This window comes from Canis aureus, chromosome 8 (genome assembly GCF_053574225.1).
Source record: "Canis aureus isolate CA01 chromosome 8, VMU_Caureus_v.1.0, whole genome shotgun sequence".
In the NCBI taxonomy this organism is placed as follows: Eukaryota; Metazoa; Chordata; class Mammalia; order Carnivora; family Canidae; genus Canis; species Canis aureus.
Window position 1 is genome coordinate 68,808,240 of NC_135618.1, and position 14,009 is coordinate 68,822,248.

The window sequence follows — 14,009 nt, forward strand, 5'->3', positions numbered from 1 at the left end:
GGGTTCCAGGGTGGCAGAGAAGGAAACCTGGCCCAGAGCCCACTGGTGTCCATTACTGCTGAGGCTGTGAGAATCTCGGGTGGAGCAGCAGGACTCTTCTCCCCCAAAACTACTGGGACAAAGGGCCCCCAGCCTCCACAGATGTCCATTGTCTCTTGTCCAAAGGCTTCCCCTTCATCTCAGCCTGTGTTTCTGTCCCCACACTGTCCCCACCCACCCCCCATGCTACCCTCTCGAGTCATCCAGGCACAGGCTGAGCTGTGTCTTAGAACCCCGGGGCTCAAAGCAGAGGACTCCTTAGACGTTATGAGACCCCTGGTCCCCAGTTGGTAGGTACACAGTGCCAAAGCCCAAGCACCTGCCTCTGTCTGGTGTTCCACCTCCCTCTCCCCACGCCTGCCACTTATGCTGATTCTCAGACAAGAAGGGAGTGAGGGGGATCATGTTCCCCAGAACCTAGGACAGCGTCTGCCACAGAGAAAATAAATGTCAAAGAAGAGAAAAAAGTACTCTTTTCAAGTTGTAAACATTATCCCTGATTCTGACAATTTGGGATTTGTGTAATGTGGTGGTTTTGTTTTGTTTTTTTAATGGCCAAAATTTCTTTGACACTCCTTCCATTGAGAGGTAGGGTTCTGTGTCCCCTCCCTTTGAAATCAAAGCAGGCTTGTGACTCCGTTGCAGCCTCACTGAAGCAACTGTGCTTCTGGCAAGCCTCTAGCCAGGAGCTGGAGGGGAGAGGGCAGGTGGCAAGGGCCAGCCTGGGGGTAGCTGCCCTAAAGGTCCCCCAGGGAACTGGGTTGCCTCCTTTTTTTATGTAAATGAAGGAACTCTCAAGATAGTGACCTTCCCAGGTCATCCCCAGGCCCTGCTGCCGCTGCCAGGAAGCTCAATGCCTCAGTTTGGGCCTGATTGCAATAACTAACCTTGGCCTGGGTCTCTAATGTGTTTCTCTCCCTTATGGACTTTTTTTTTTTTAATAAAGATTTTATTTATTCATGAGAGACACAGAAAGAGAAGCAGAGACACAGGCAGAGGGAGAAGCAGGCTCCCTGCAAGGAGTCCAATGTGGGACTCAATCCTGAATTCCGGGATCACGCCCTGAGCTGAAGGCAGACGCTCAACCATTGAGCCACCCAGGCATCCCTCCCTTTTGGACTTAAAATGAGTGTAATACCCCCATCACACAGGATGGCTGGGAAAATTAGAAGAGATGTAACATCTTCCAGAACCTCTTATAAGCTAGGTGTTGTGTGTGCTGCTTAAAGCCAAACTCCGCGGGACATTATGATTCCCATTTTGCAGATGAGGGAATTGCCTCTGCATGCACAGAGGCCAAGCAGTCTGCTTGAAGACACGCGGCAAGGAGGCATAGGAAGTAGACCATCCTCTAGTGCTCCGTTCAGAGATGGAAAAGATAACACATGTGTGAAAGCACGTACAGCAACAATGGTTTCCTTCCTTTCATCTGTGGGCTCCTGCGGCCCATCCTTAGCTGGGGCCCTTCTCACCCTGAACCGCGACCATCAGTTTACCCGCCCTCCACTGTGAACTGGCAAGATTGGGTACTGCGGGGAATTAACCTTTAACACCTGGCCGGACCCAGATTGACTCAGTAAATGTTCATTGAGTAAGTGAAAAACACATCACTCATATTCCATTATTCGTTGCTCATTGGATAGCTCCTCCAATCATGCCACAAATATCCACTGAGCACCAACCCTGAAGATCCAGGCACTGCAGTAAGCACTCTGTGGACATAACTTCTTTTCATCCTAATAAACACTATGTGTTTGGTGTAAGCCTTATTTTGTTTTTTAAAGATTTTATTTATCTATTTGAGGAGAGGAGTTTTGGGGTTTTTTGTTTTGTTTTGTTTTGTTATTTTTTGAGAGAGAGCAAGCACAGGGAGGGAAAGGGACAGGCCAACTCTGCACTGAGCACAGAACCCGATGTGGGGCTGGATCTCACCACCAAGAGATCATGACCTGAGCCAAAATCAAGTCAGTGGCTTAACCATCTGAGCCACCCAGGGGATGCTCATCCTACTGGTGCTGGCCCACACTTTGAGAACCACAGCTGATAAGTGGTGATCCCTCAGCCTACCTCTGGGGTCTACTCAGATTCTTACCCACAATCCCTAGTGCTTCCCAACCTGCAAGTGGGGCAGGTGGCATGAAAGAAGCTTTTGGGCAAATGCTATTTGGGATGTGCAACTTGGGAAGAAATGTGGTTGTCCCTTCCAGGCTTTGCTGCCCACTCCCCTACTCTCAGGTGGGCCCACCTAGAAGCTACTGAGTTTGACCTAGTGCTGGTCCTGGAGCCTCTCCTACTTCTCTTTTCCTGGATGATTTCCACCACTCCTAGACCAAGTGATCAACACTTGCGTGTGTGTTGGGGTGAAGGCTGGTAGGAGGCTGAATAATAACCTCCCAGAGATATGAGGCTCAATCCCAAGTGTCCTTAAAAGGAGGAGGCAGCAGGAGATGTGACACAGAGGAGAAGGGGACAATGTGACAGAGATCCGAGCAATAAGGCCACCAAAGGCTGGAAGAATCAAAGAATGGATTCTCCTCCAGAGCCTCTGGAGGGAGCACAGCTCTCCTCACACCTTGATTTTGGATCAGGGAAACTGACCTCAGACTTCTGGCCTCCAGAACTGTAGGAGAATGAATTTCTAATGTTTTAACCCACAGAGTTTGTGACAACTTGTTACAGCAGCCCCAGAAAACCAATATACCTGGGGGAAAAGTCTGGGCTGTACCACAGGCTCAGGCCTCCGTGTTTCCCAGGATCTCACCTACGCTTCGCCTTGCCACATCCCCATCCCTAGAGGGCTGAGACCAGAGGTCCCATGGTGGAAAAAAATTTGGTCATGAAAGACCATCTTGTCCTGACAGGGGCTTCACCAGGCTCACAGAGAGTTACCAAGGGGAACAGGTGAAGGCAGAAGGAGAAAGAGTAGGAGGTAGGAGATAGGCGGGGTGTAGGAGGCATGGGGAGAGGAGACTGGTATTGCCATCATAGAAGAATGACTGACTGGGGGTCCCTCTGTGTGGGGAAGGTGAAGGGGGGGCCATGTCAGCACCACGTGAGGAAGTTAATTGGGAGGGTCTATGTCCAGCCAGGCCTATCCAGTGGCCTCCGACATCCTAAGGCCTGGGGTGGGAGTGGGGGGTGGCACACAGTGGGTCTTGCATCATGTCCAAAGTATCAGGTGGCCATGGCAGAGACATAGGCAGAGGTAGAAGCAGCCTCTATGCAGGGAGCCCGATGTGGGACTCGATCCCGGGACTATGGGATCATGCCCTGAGCCAAGGACATACACTCAACCAATGAGCCACCCAGGCATCCCAGATACTGAGTTTTAGAAGGAAACCTGGACTACTCGCTGAGCCATAGGAATCAGCACCCAGCCCCCTGCCTACAAATTCATCTCTACCATACATAGTGTCAGTATGAGAAACCCTGGCCCCCAATGCCCAGTACATTTCCCAATTGCATCCTAAGCTGAGGAAAGGGTTGTTGCTCTGTGCCAACGGGCTGAGCAGAGAGCTGGAGTTGAGCTGGTTCTGGGCTGGGAGGATGGAGGGCTTGCAAGCAGAGACCAGGCAGTCCAGCAAGAAGTGAACTTGGCAGAAAAAGAGGCCTTACACACCAGTGCGCTGCCACCGAAGCAGTGCCTGTATGCACAGATACCACATTTGCAGCCCCAGGTCCAAAGTCTGCTCTTAGGGACAGAGAGATGAGTAGGGGGTACTCACATCCCACAGAGGACTGGGCCTGGGGTCAGAAGTCAAAGGACCGCCCTCCCACCCACCCCCTCCCTCCAGCAACATCACTCCTCTTTGGGCCTTAGTCTTCTCATTTTTATGTTTTTTTAAAGATTATTTATTTATTCATAGAGACATACAGAGAGAGAGAGAGAGAGAGAGAGAGAGAGAGAGGCAGAGACACAGGCAGAGGGAGAAGCAGGCTCCATGCAGGGAGCCTGACGTGGGACTTGATCCAGGGTCTCCAGGATCACGCCTTAGGCTGCAGGCGGCGCTAAACCGCTACGCCACTGGGGCTGCCCAGTCTTCTCATTTTTATTTATTTTTATTTATTTTTAATTTTTATTTATTTACGATAGTCACAGAGAGAGAAAGAGAGAGAGAGAGAGAGGCAGAGACACAGGCAGAGGGAGAAGCAGGCTCCATGCACCAGGGAGCCCGACGTGGGATTCGATCCGGGGTCTCCAGGATCGCGCCCTGGGCCAAAGGCAGGCGCCAAACCGCTGCGCCACCCAGGGATCCCGTCTTCTCATTTTTAAATTTTTTTTTAATTTTTATTTATTTATGATAGTCACAGAGAGAGAGAGAGAGAGAGAGAGAGGCAGAGACATAGGCAGAGGGAGAAGCAGACTCCATGCACCGGGAGCCCGATGTGGGATTCGATCCCGGGTCTCCAGGATCCCGCCCCGGGCCAAAGGCAGGCGCCAAACCGCTGCACCACCCAGGGATCCCCGGTCTTCTCATTTTTAAAAGAGGGGCTCAATTGATCTCTCAGCAGCTTATGTTCCAGACATCCCCTCCCCCAAAACACCACACACATACACCGAGTTCAGTCTTTTGCCATCACTCGGGCTGGTTCCCTTCCCTTGGCATCTCCTGCAGCCAGCCTCTTCCTCTGTCCTGCCCAGGACCCTCACTTCTCCCCGTAACTCCAGCATCCCCCCCACCCCACTGGCCAAGGCAGCCTCCCATCCAGCCCCCTACACCTCATTCCCAGCCAGGAGCAACAGCTCAATATCACTGTACAGATGTGCCCACAATAGCCAGGCCCACCAGGCACTGCAGGAAGCAGCAGGTATCCTCATGCAACTTAAAAGTGTCGGATCTGAGGTCATGGTTGCTCCTTGGCAATAGAGGAAACCCCTAGAAGCATAAAGTGGGTGCAGTGATAGCTGGAGGGATGGAGCAGGTTCTGTGCTTTGGGAGTCATCCAGTGAGCAAGGAATTGAGGTAAGACAGGATACAGGCTCAAAGAGAGGAACAGGGGAAGCCCTGGAATGGGAAGTCACATTTCCAAGAGAGCCCCACCACAGCCAGAAGGTAAGTTGGGACACTGGACACCAAGACCAGGGTTCCCCAATCCCATCAAACTCTCCTCTTCCTTCTCCACCCTCAGACTAGGGCTCCCAAGACAGGGTGTTCCCCTTCACCGAATATACAGCCTAAGTATCCCTCCTCTCCTCCACTTCTAGAAGAGACTGACTGGTCCTCCATATCCTTCTCTTCTCCAGACCTCAGGCCTGCTTCTATCACTCCACTCCCAGCATCCTCTCTGCCCCACCTGGTGCTGGAACCATCCATGCAAAGAGCTCGATGCATCTGAGACCATGTCCATCCCCTCCAGATCTCCTCCTTCTCTGTCCACCCCCAAAACTTCAGGGTGGACAGTGTGTCTCTGAGAAGGGGAGGATTCCTTCTGTTAGCCCTTATAGTATCAATTTGGAGGATGCACATTCCTGGTTCATAGGGCTCATCCACCTGGCCTGTGCCCCCCAGGAATTCCGCCAGGAAATTCTCATCTTGATCATAAGACACTCTGACCTGTAAGGGGTAGTTCTGGCAGAAGAGGTGACCCCCAACACACACACAAACACACACACACAAGCATGTATTTGTTAATAGGCACAGATCCCACTGAGGGGTAGTGTCATGCCATGTCACAGAGCACTATCCACCAGAGATTATCCACCCAAGATCCCTTGGGCCAGCTCTGTGAAGACCTCTCTGCTCCTGCGAAAAGCCAGGTGCGGTGTGGAAACTGGATGCCAGATGCATCTGCTGGGAAGAGGAGGAACAAACTTGGAGAGATGGCTGCAGGGACCCTGGGGCTGCCCAGGAGGCAATTTTGGGCAGATTAGAATAACGTGCCCCTTCTGCAAAGCCCTTCACTGCCATGTGATGGAAAATTGCCCTAATGGTTCCATATATCTGTGCTGATTATAGAGTCGGGCAGTGCAGAACCTACACAACGGTAACGGGTGGCCCTGAAGGTGGAGGAGGGGGCTGAGAGAGAGAGAGAAAGGAAGGTGACAAGGGCTCCAGCCCAGCAGACCTGTGTCCCGTCCAATATCACTAACAGTGAGCTCTTAGAGGAGTTCCTAAATCCCTCTAAACCACAATTTATTGGTTTGGAAAACAGCGGTGATGGCTTTTGGGCCTAAGGGATGCTCTCTGCCTTCAGGACTAAATGAGATGAGGGATGCCAAGCTCTGCTAGGCCTGAAGTCCGTGCCTTCGTGATGTGGACCTGGCAACAAGAACAGGAGTCGACCCAAGGGAGGAAAAGACAGGGAGAGAGGCCAGTTGTTCCAAGACAGGGGGCGGGTTTCACTCGCTGGCTGAGCAGTCGTTTTAACTAGACACCAACTGTCCGGTGGAACCGGTGTGCAACAGCCCGTGTCACCGCGGCGGGCGGCCCTGCGGGCCCGGGGCAGGGGCTCCTCCGCGGGCTAAGGCCGTCGGGGCCGCGGGGAGGAGCGGAGGGCCCGGCGCTGGGACTCGGGGCTCACGCAGGGCCGACCCTGTTCGTGGGCACGGCCGCGGGCTCCAACGCTGGGGCGCGGGAGGGGCGGCGAGCGCGCGGCGGCCAGGCCCCGGCGGGACCCGCGCACCGCAGCGCCACCTGGAGCCCGGGAGCGCGAGGTGACGGGTCGCCACGGTCCCCCGCTCGGCGGCCGCCCCGCTGTCGTCTCACCGGGAGCTTGGTGCCCTCGGCCCCGGCCTCTCCCCTCCTACAGCCGCTGGACAGAGGGAAGAGTTGGGGTGGGGGAGAGACCCCCGCGCGGCCAGGGCCCCCCAAGGCCGGTGGGGTGGCGTCACGGGGTTGGGCCGGTGGCCAGTTCTGGCACGCACTGCCCTCATTGTGTACCCTTCCTCCTTCTCACTCAGTGACTTCAGGGTAAAGTGCAAATTCCTTCCGTTTCCAGCTTTATATCCCCTCTCCCACGCGAAGGGAGTCCTCGGCCCCCCAGGCTGGAACCTCCCATGACCTTCCTCCAGGGCAGCCTCGGGCACACGCCCCCTCCGCATCAAACTCAAGTTAAAATGTACTTCCCAGGCCTCACCTCAATCCCTGGCTTTGAGGCCAGGAATCTGTATTTTTCACAAGCTCCCAGGTGATTTTGATGTGTCCTAGACGTCAGAATCTGACGGTCTGCATTCCCACTCAACGTGGCAGTGATTCTCAAAGGTCATCTGTCTCTGGAAACAGATTGCTGGGCCCTGCCCTAGGAGTTTTTGATTCAGTGGGTCTGGGGTAGGGTCTAAGAGTCTGCATTTCTTTTTCTTTGTAAGATTTTATTTATCTACTCATGAGACACACACAGAGAGAGAGAGAGAGAGAGAGAGAGAGAGGCAGAGACACAGGCAGAGGGAGAAGCAGGCTTCATGCAGGGAGCCGGATGTGGGACTCAATCCCGGGTCTCCAGGATTAGGCGCTGGGCTGAAGGGGGCGCTAAACCGCTGAGCCACCCGGGCTGCCCAGAGTCTGCATTTCTATCAGCTTCCGGGGTACTGCTAGTACTGCTGGTCTGGAACCACACCCTGAGAATCACTTCTCCAATAGATTTAGAAGAGCTATTCGCCTGTTGCCAATTCACTATGTACCAAGCCCTGTGCAAGGCACTGTGCATTGCTACAGCTGTGTGAAATAAGTATTTACTGCATTTTCTGGATAAGGCGAGGAAGGTTCAGACAGATCCACTCACTTGTTCAAGGTTATGCAGCCATGGGATGCCTGGGTGGCTCAGCGGTTGAGCGTCTGCCTTCAGCCCAGCGCGTGATCCTGGAGTCCTGGGATCAAGTCCCAGGATTGAGTCCCACATCGGGCTCCCTGCATGGATCCTGCTTCTCCCTCTGTCTCTGCCTCTCTCTCTCTCTCTCTCTCTCTCTGTGTGTGTGTGTGTTTCTCATGAATAAATAAAATCTTAAAAAAAAAAAGGTTACACAGTCAGAAGGATAGGATTTGAACCTGGGTCTTTCTTTCCTAAGATTTTATTTATTCATGAGAGACACACAGAGAGAGGCAGAGACATAGGCAGAGGGAGAAGCAGGCTTCCTATGGGGAGCCTGATGTGGGACTCAATTCTGGGACCTGGGATCATGACTTGAGCGAAAGGCAGACGCTCAACCACTGAGCCACCCAGGCATCCCGAACCCAGGTCTATTCTGAGTTGGCTCTGCCTCCTGTGCACTGCTAATTATCTGCTCCCAGGGGCTTGCTTTGTCTCCAGAAGTCAACCTGGCACTCCTTGAAGCCTGAGAAGGTACAGAATAGGGCTTTGAAATCTTCCTCCCACACTTTCCTGGGTTCAGGGGACTGACTTTGCCCTGGGCCAGGTTCTCTGCCCAGAGAGCTCTTGATGAGGGGGCAGAGAAGCCAACTTGTGCTCTGATGCTGACCCCTCCTTCCTTTGCTCCCATTCGCCTTGGGAGTGGAAGATCCTCTGACTTCTCCCTGATTGGCTCCAGAATCTAAGGAATAGGAGAAGGGAAGGAAACAGAGGAGGATGGAGGCAGGATTGATGCATCCAGAGAGGAGAAAGGAGGGGACAGTGTAGCACAGGTGCCCTAGCACCTGTCAGTACTGCCTGGCGTTGTTCCCCCAACAGAGTAGTGCACTGTCCTCAGGGTCAGGGATACACACGTGGAGCCATAGGTGTGGATGGGGTGGAGACGCAAGCAGGTAGAGGAGAGTGTGCGTGGTGAAGGAAAGAACAAGAAATCTGGGTGGGCTGTTAGGGATGAGGAGGGCTCTCCCCTGTGACTTCCTATGCATGTCTATTTCACACCAACTTCTCCCTGGTCACCCCTGAACCCCCACTTCGGTGGGGCAGGCCCAAGACAAGAAGTCAACAGCCCTTCTGGACAGTGCTTATTCTCCTCTGCCTCTCCCTTGCAGCCCTCAGCTTTGAGCTTCTCCCTGCTTGCCTATGGATCTTAAAGATCTTCTGGGGGAGGGGAGCCCAGGCAGGGAGCCAAAGATAGGACCCCAAAGGGAGGAAGTCTGAACCCAGAAGCCCCATGCTGAATTCATCAAGTGGACATGTCGGGACCAGGTAGTGCATACCCATATCCTTCCCTACCCCAAACATCCATTGAGCACCCCTGTGCAGGCACGGCCCAGTGCCAGGGTAACCCCTGGGACACACATGGCCCAGGGGACCGGAGGTAGGGACTCCGGGAAGGCCTCTCAGAGGTAGTTGGAGAGAAGCTCTGAAGGAGGATCGAGAGCAGGCCAGGTAAAGAATGTAGGGGAACAACTTTCAAAACTGAAGAATCAGCATTTGCAAAGGCCCAGGGGGAAGAGGAAATAAATGGAAACCAGCCAAGCACAGTGGAAGCGATAGCACAGGCAGACATGTAGAGATGAGGTCAGGCAGGTGGGCAGGGACCACAGCCAGGAGCTGACGTAGGGAGATTGGATCTCATCCTAACTGCTCCAAGACACCCTGGGAAGGTCTTACATGGAGAGACGATGCGCTCCCAGTTACACCACAAAGATCTCTCTGGCCCCATAAACAATTTCAAAACTCTATCTGTCTGGTAAAAAAAAAAATAAAGGTAAATAACCTCACACCTGTTAGGACATCTGTTCTCAAAAAGACAAGAAACAACAAGTGTTGGCGAGGATGTGGAAAAAAAGAACCCTTGTGCGCTGTTGCTGGGAATGTAAATTGGTGCAGCCGCTCTGGAAAATGATGTGGAGGTTTCTCAAAAAATTAAAAACAGAACTACCATATGATCTAGCAAACCCACTTCTGGGGATTGATCTGAAGGAAAAACAAGGGGCACCTGGGTGGCTCAGTGGTATCTCATGAATAAATAAATCTTTTAAAAAGGGGAGAAACAAAAACAGTAACTCAAAAAGATATCTGCACCCCCATGTTCACTATAGCATTATTTACAAATTATTGGTGGATGAATAGATAAAGAAACTGTGGGTGTGTGTGTGTGTGTAATTATATATAACATATATATAATTCAGCCATAAAAAAAAAAGAGGAAATTCTGCGGTTTGAGACCACATAGATGGAACTTAAGGGCGTTGTGCTAAGTGAAATTGAGAAAGACAAATACCATAAGATCTCACATCACTAATGAATACATTTTTAAAAAGATTTTATTTATTTATTCATGAGAGACACACAGAGAGAGGCAGAGACATAGGCAGAGGGAGAAGCAGGCCCCCCGTGGGGAGCCTGATGTGGAACTCGATCCCAGGACCCCAGGATCAAAACCTGTGCCAAAGGCAAATGATCAACCACTGAGCCACCCAAGTGCCTATGAGCACATTTTTAAAAATGAAATATATATGCCAAATAATGTTTGTAAAGATTTCATTTCTACATGGGAAAATGATATTATTTCTGATGACTGTTTGCAAATCCACATTATTCCAAAATAAAAAGTTAAAAGAAAAAACAGAGGACTGTGTTAAAACATTTGCAACTCATATCCCAGAAAGAGTTAACACCCTTGAGCTTCTAGGGACACCTGGGTGGCTTCTAGGGACATATATATATATATATATATATATATATATATATATATATATATATATATAAAGAGCTTCTAGGGACACCTGGGTGGCTCAGCGGTTGGGCGTCTGCCTTTGGCTCAGGTCACTCAGGTCATGATCCTGGGGTCCCAGGATCCAGTCCCACATTGGGCTCCCTACAGGGAGCCTGCTTCTCCCTTTGTCTGTGTCTCTGCCTTCTCTCTCTGTGTCTCTCATGGATAAATAAACAAAATCTTTAAAAAAAATAAATAGCTTCTAGGTATCAATAAGAAATAATCAGGGCAGCCTGGGTGGCTCAGCAGTTTAGTGCCACCTTCAGCCCAGAGTGTGATCCTGGAGTCCCAGGATCAAGTCCTGCATCAGGCTCCCTGCATGGAAACTGCTTCTCCCTCTGCCTGTGTCTCTGCCTCTCTCCCTCTGTGTGTCTCTCATGAATAAATAAAATCTTTAAAACAACAACAACAACAAAAAAAACAAACCCTCTGTGGGCCTCTAGAAAAGTCACAACCCAGTTGGAAAAGTGTTAGAGCATATAAACATATAAACAATAAAGGGAAAACAGCTAGGTCTTAAATTTAGTGATGGGGAGAGAAAGCCAGTGAAGGATGGTACAGACCTCCTGCACCCTGAGACCAGCCTTCTTAGGGCCTCTACTGCCCCAGCTTGAGCCAGCCACTGCCACACCTCAATTGTGCTTTCTCCTCCAACACAAAACACCAAGCTTGTCTTGCAAAACCTGCCCCTCTCCAGCCACTCAGCCCTGGAGGCACTGAGGGAAAGGAAGAGGCAGAAAGCCATGACTCAGCTATCACAGGGATACAGACACAGGCATCCCTGGTGAGGTGGACAGACAGGCGTGGGGCAGGTGGGCTCGGCTTTTGAAACAAAGAGAACCGAGAAGGGGAGAGGAGATCCCCTACCCTTGGTCCATTTCCCCCTTAGAGATCTTACAGGATGTCTGCCCCTACCCCTAGAGTGACCCAAGGAGCAGGTGGGCATTACCAGCCCCACAATGTAGATACTCTTTTACTCTGGTTAATCTTGATCTTGTCCCTCCCAAAGGAGAAAGTGGAAACAAGTAAAAATATAGCCACAGACAGCCACGAGTACATACAGGCACACGCGTCTGTGCACATCCAGCTGTATATACACCCTGTCTCCACATCTGAAAATAACTGAGGCCAGAACTTTCGTGCCTGGGTCCAGCCTGCTGTGTCCTCAGCCAGGGCTGGCTCTCCTCCCCCAGCACTCAGATAATGAGCTCGGCTAAAGCTGAAGGGGAGGGAGGGATGTTGCTAAAAGAGAAGATCTGGTGTCCAGGGCTAAGACTTTGTTTCTGGGTTCAAAGGCTTAAACTAAGAATGTCTTACCTGGCTCGACTCTCTTCGTGACAGCTTTGGACTGTTAGGAAGCAGGGTTGAGGGAAGTTGAAGGCACCACCCTGAACACCATGTGGTGAATAAAAGGAGCACAGGATTCAAACCGGGACCCCTGGAAGCTGGCAGGGAGAGAGCAATCACTTGCTTCAACCCATTATTTTATTTGAAGAGCCTGAGACCCAGCAAAGGAAGGTGATTGGCCCAAATCCTAGAGTGAAGTGGCAGCAATATTGAGTCCAGAACCAAGGTTTTTTGTTTTTTTTTTTTAAGATTTTATTTATTTATTCATGAGATACATACAGAGAGAGAGAAGCAGGGACATAGGTGGAGGGAGAAGCAGGCTCCATGCAGGGAGCCCGATGTGGGACTCGATCCTGGTACCCCAGGATCACGCCCTGGGCCAAAGGCATGCACCAAACCACCGAGCCACCCAGGCGTCCCAGAACCAAGGGTTTTTGACTCTCTGTCAAGTCTCTTCCTGCTACTCCCTGCACGTGGCATTCTTGGTGACTCCCAAAATGGTACAGCATCCACAACACAACTGGTTAGGGTGTGCCTGTCACACACTAGGTGATCGTTTACTTTGTTTTATTCAATACTGTTTTAGGCAATGGGGATAATAACTGTACACTGTAAATCCTAACCATTATCATAATAATAGCAGCTAACATTTGAGTCCTTATGTTGTGCTGAGCACCATTTCCTTGATCCTCATGACAACCCTGTGATACAGGTACTACTACTTTCCCCATTTTACAGATGAGGAAATCAAGGCACAGAGAGTTTGCCGATTTACCTGAGGTTACACATTCGGGAAACGTGAGTTCAAACCACTTCCCTATGCTCTTAGCGACTACATTTCACTGTTGCCTCCCAAGTATACTGGCCAACAAATCAATATAATTTCAGGTACTGTTAAGTACTAATCAAAAATAAAGCATGGCAGGAGACAGAGGATAGAGGAGACGGTGGCTCTCTCCTGATCTCCAAGTCTGGTCGTCAGGGAAAGGGTTTGTGAAGATATGATAACATTTGTACAGAATACAGACTAGCAAGGAGTCCACCATGCCAAGATCTGAGAGAAAGGCATTTTAGACAAAGGCAACAGTTTGGATTCTTTTCCAAGAAAAATGGAAAACTGTTGGAAGGTTTCAGCAGGGGTGTGACACATTTTGCTGTGTGGTGGAGCAGGACAAAAGATTTGAAATTTTCAGGAACAGATGATGGTGGAGAAGAGGAGATGGGATGGAAAGCCAGAACATCTGGGACTCGCACTCTCATGTTGCTCCCCACATTCCTAGGGCCCCTCTAACAGGATGGGTAACTTTTGAAAATAAAGGACTATGGTCCCAACTCAGCCCATCCACAGTCCTATCACCACTTCTGCCTCATGGAATCCAGCAGCTTTGGGGGAGGAGACCTGCCTGAAGTCTGGTGGGGAGAGGGGTGGGGAGGGAGGGAGGGCAGGGTGTCCAAGGTGGGAGCTTTTCACAAGACTGTCATCAGGAAGGGTGCCTGGGTGGCTCAGTGGTTGAGCGTCTGCCTTCCGGCTCAGGTCATGATCCTGGGGTCCTAGCTCAAGTCCTGCATTGGGCTTCCTGCAAGGAGCCTGCATCTCCCTCTACCTATGTCTCTGCCTCTCTCTGTCTCTCACGAATAAATAAAATCTTTAACAACAACAACAACAACAACAACAAAAGACTGTCATCAGGAGGCAGATTTCTGCAGGGGTCACTCTGTTCCCCACTTCTTTCTACCAGGAGAGGACTGAGGTGGGTAGGCATCCTTCCTGCAAATCATTACCCCAGGGGATTCTTTATGTTTCCCTCCCAGTCTGAAAGGTCCTCCCCAGACCCAACCACAGGCCTTCCCCAGGACTCTGGGCTGGATTGCTTAGGATGGGGAGGAAGGAGACTGGGTGCACAAAGACATCTAGAAAAAGCAAGTTCTGTGGACTTCCCTCCCCTCCCGCCCCGTTCTCTCCCACAAGTCTCCATTCCCCTGCTTGGCCAAGCCCAGACAGGACTCTATCATGTCTGGGGAGGGAGAGAGTGGTGGG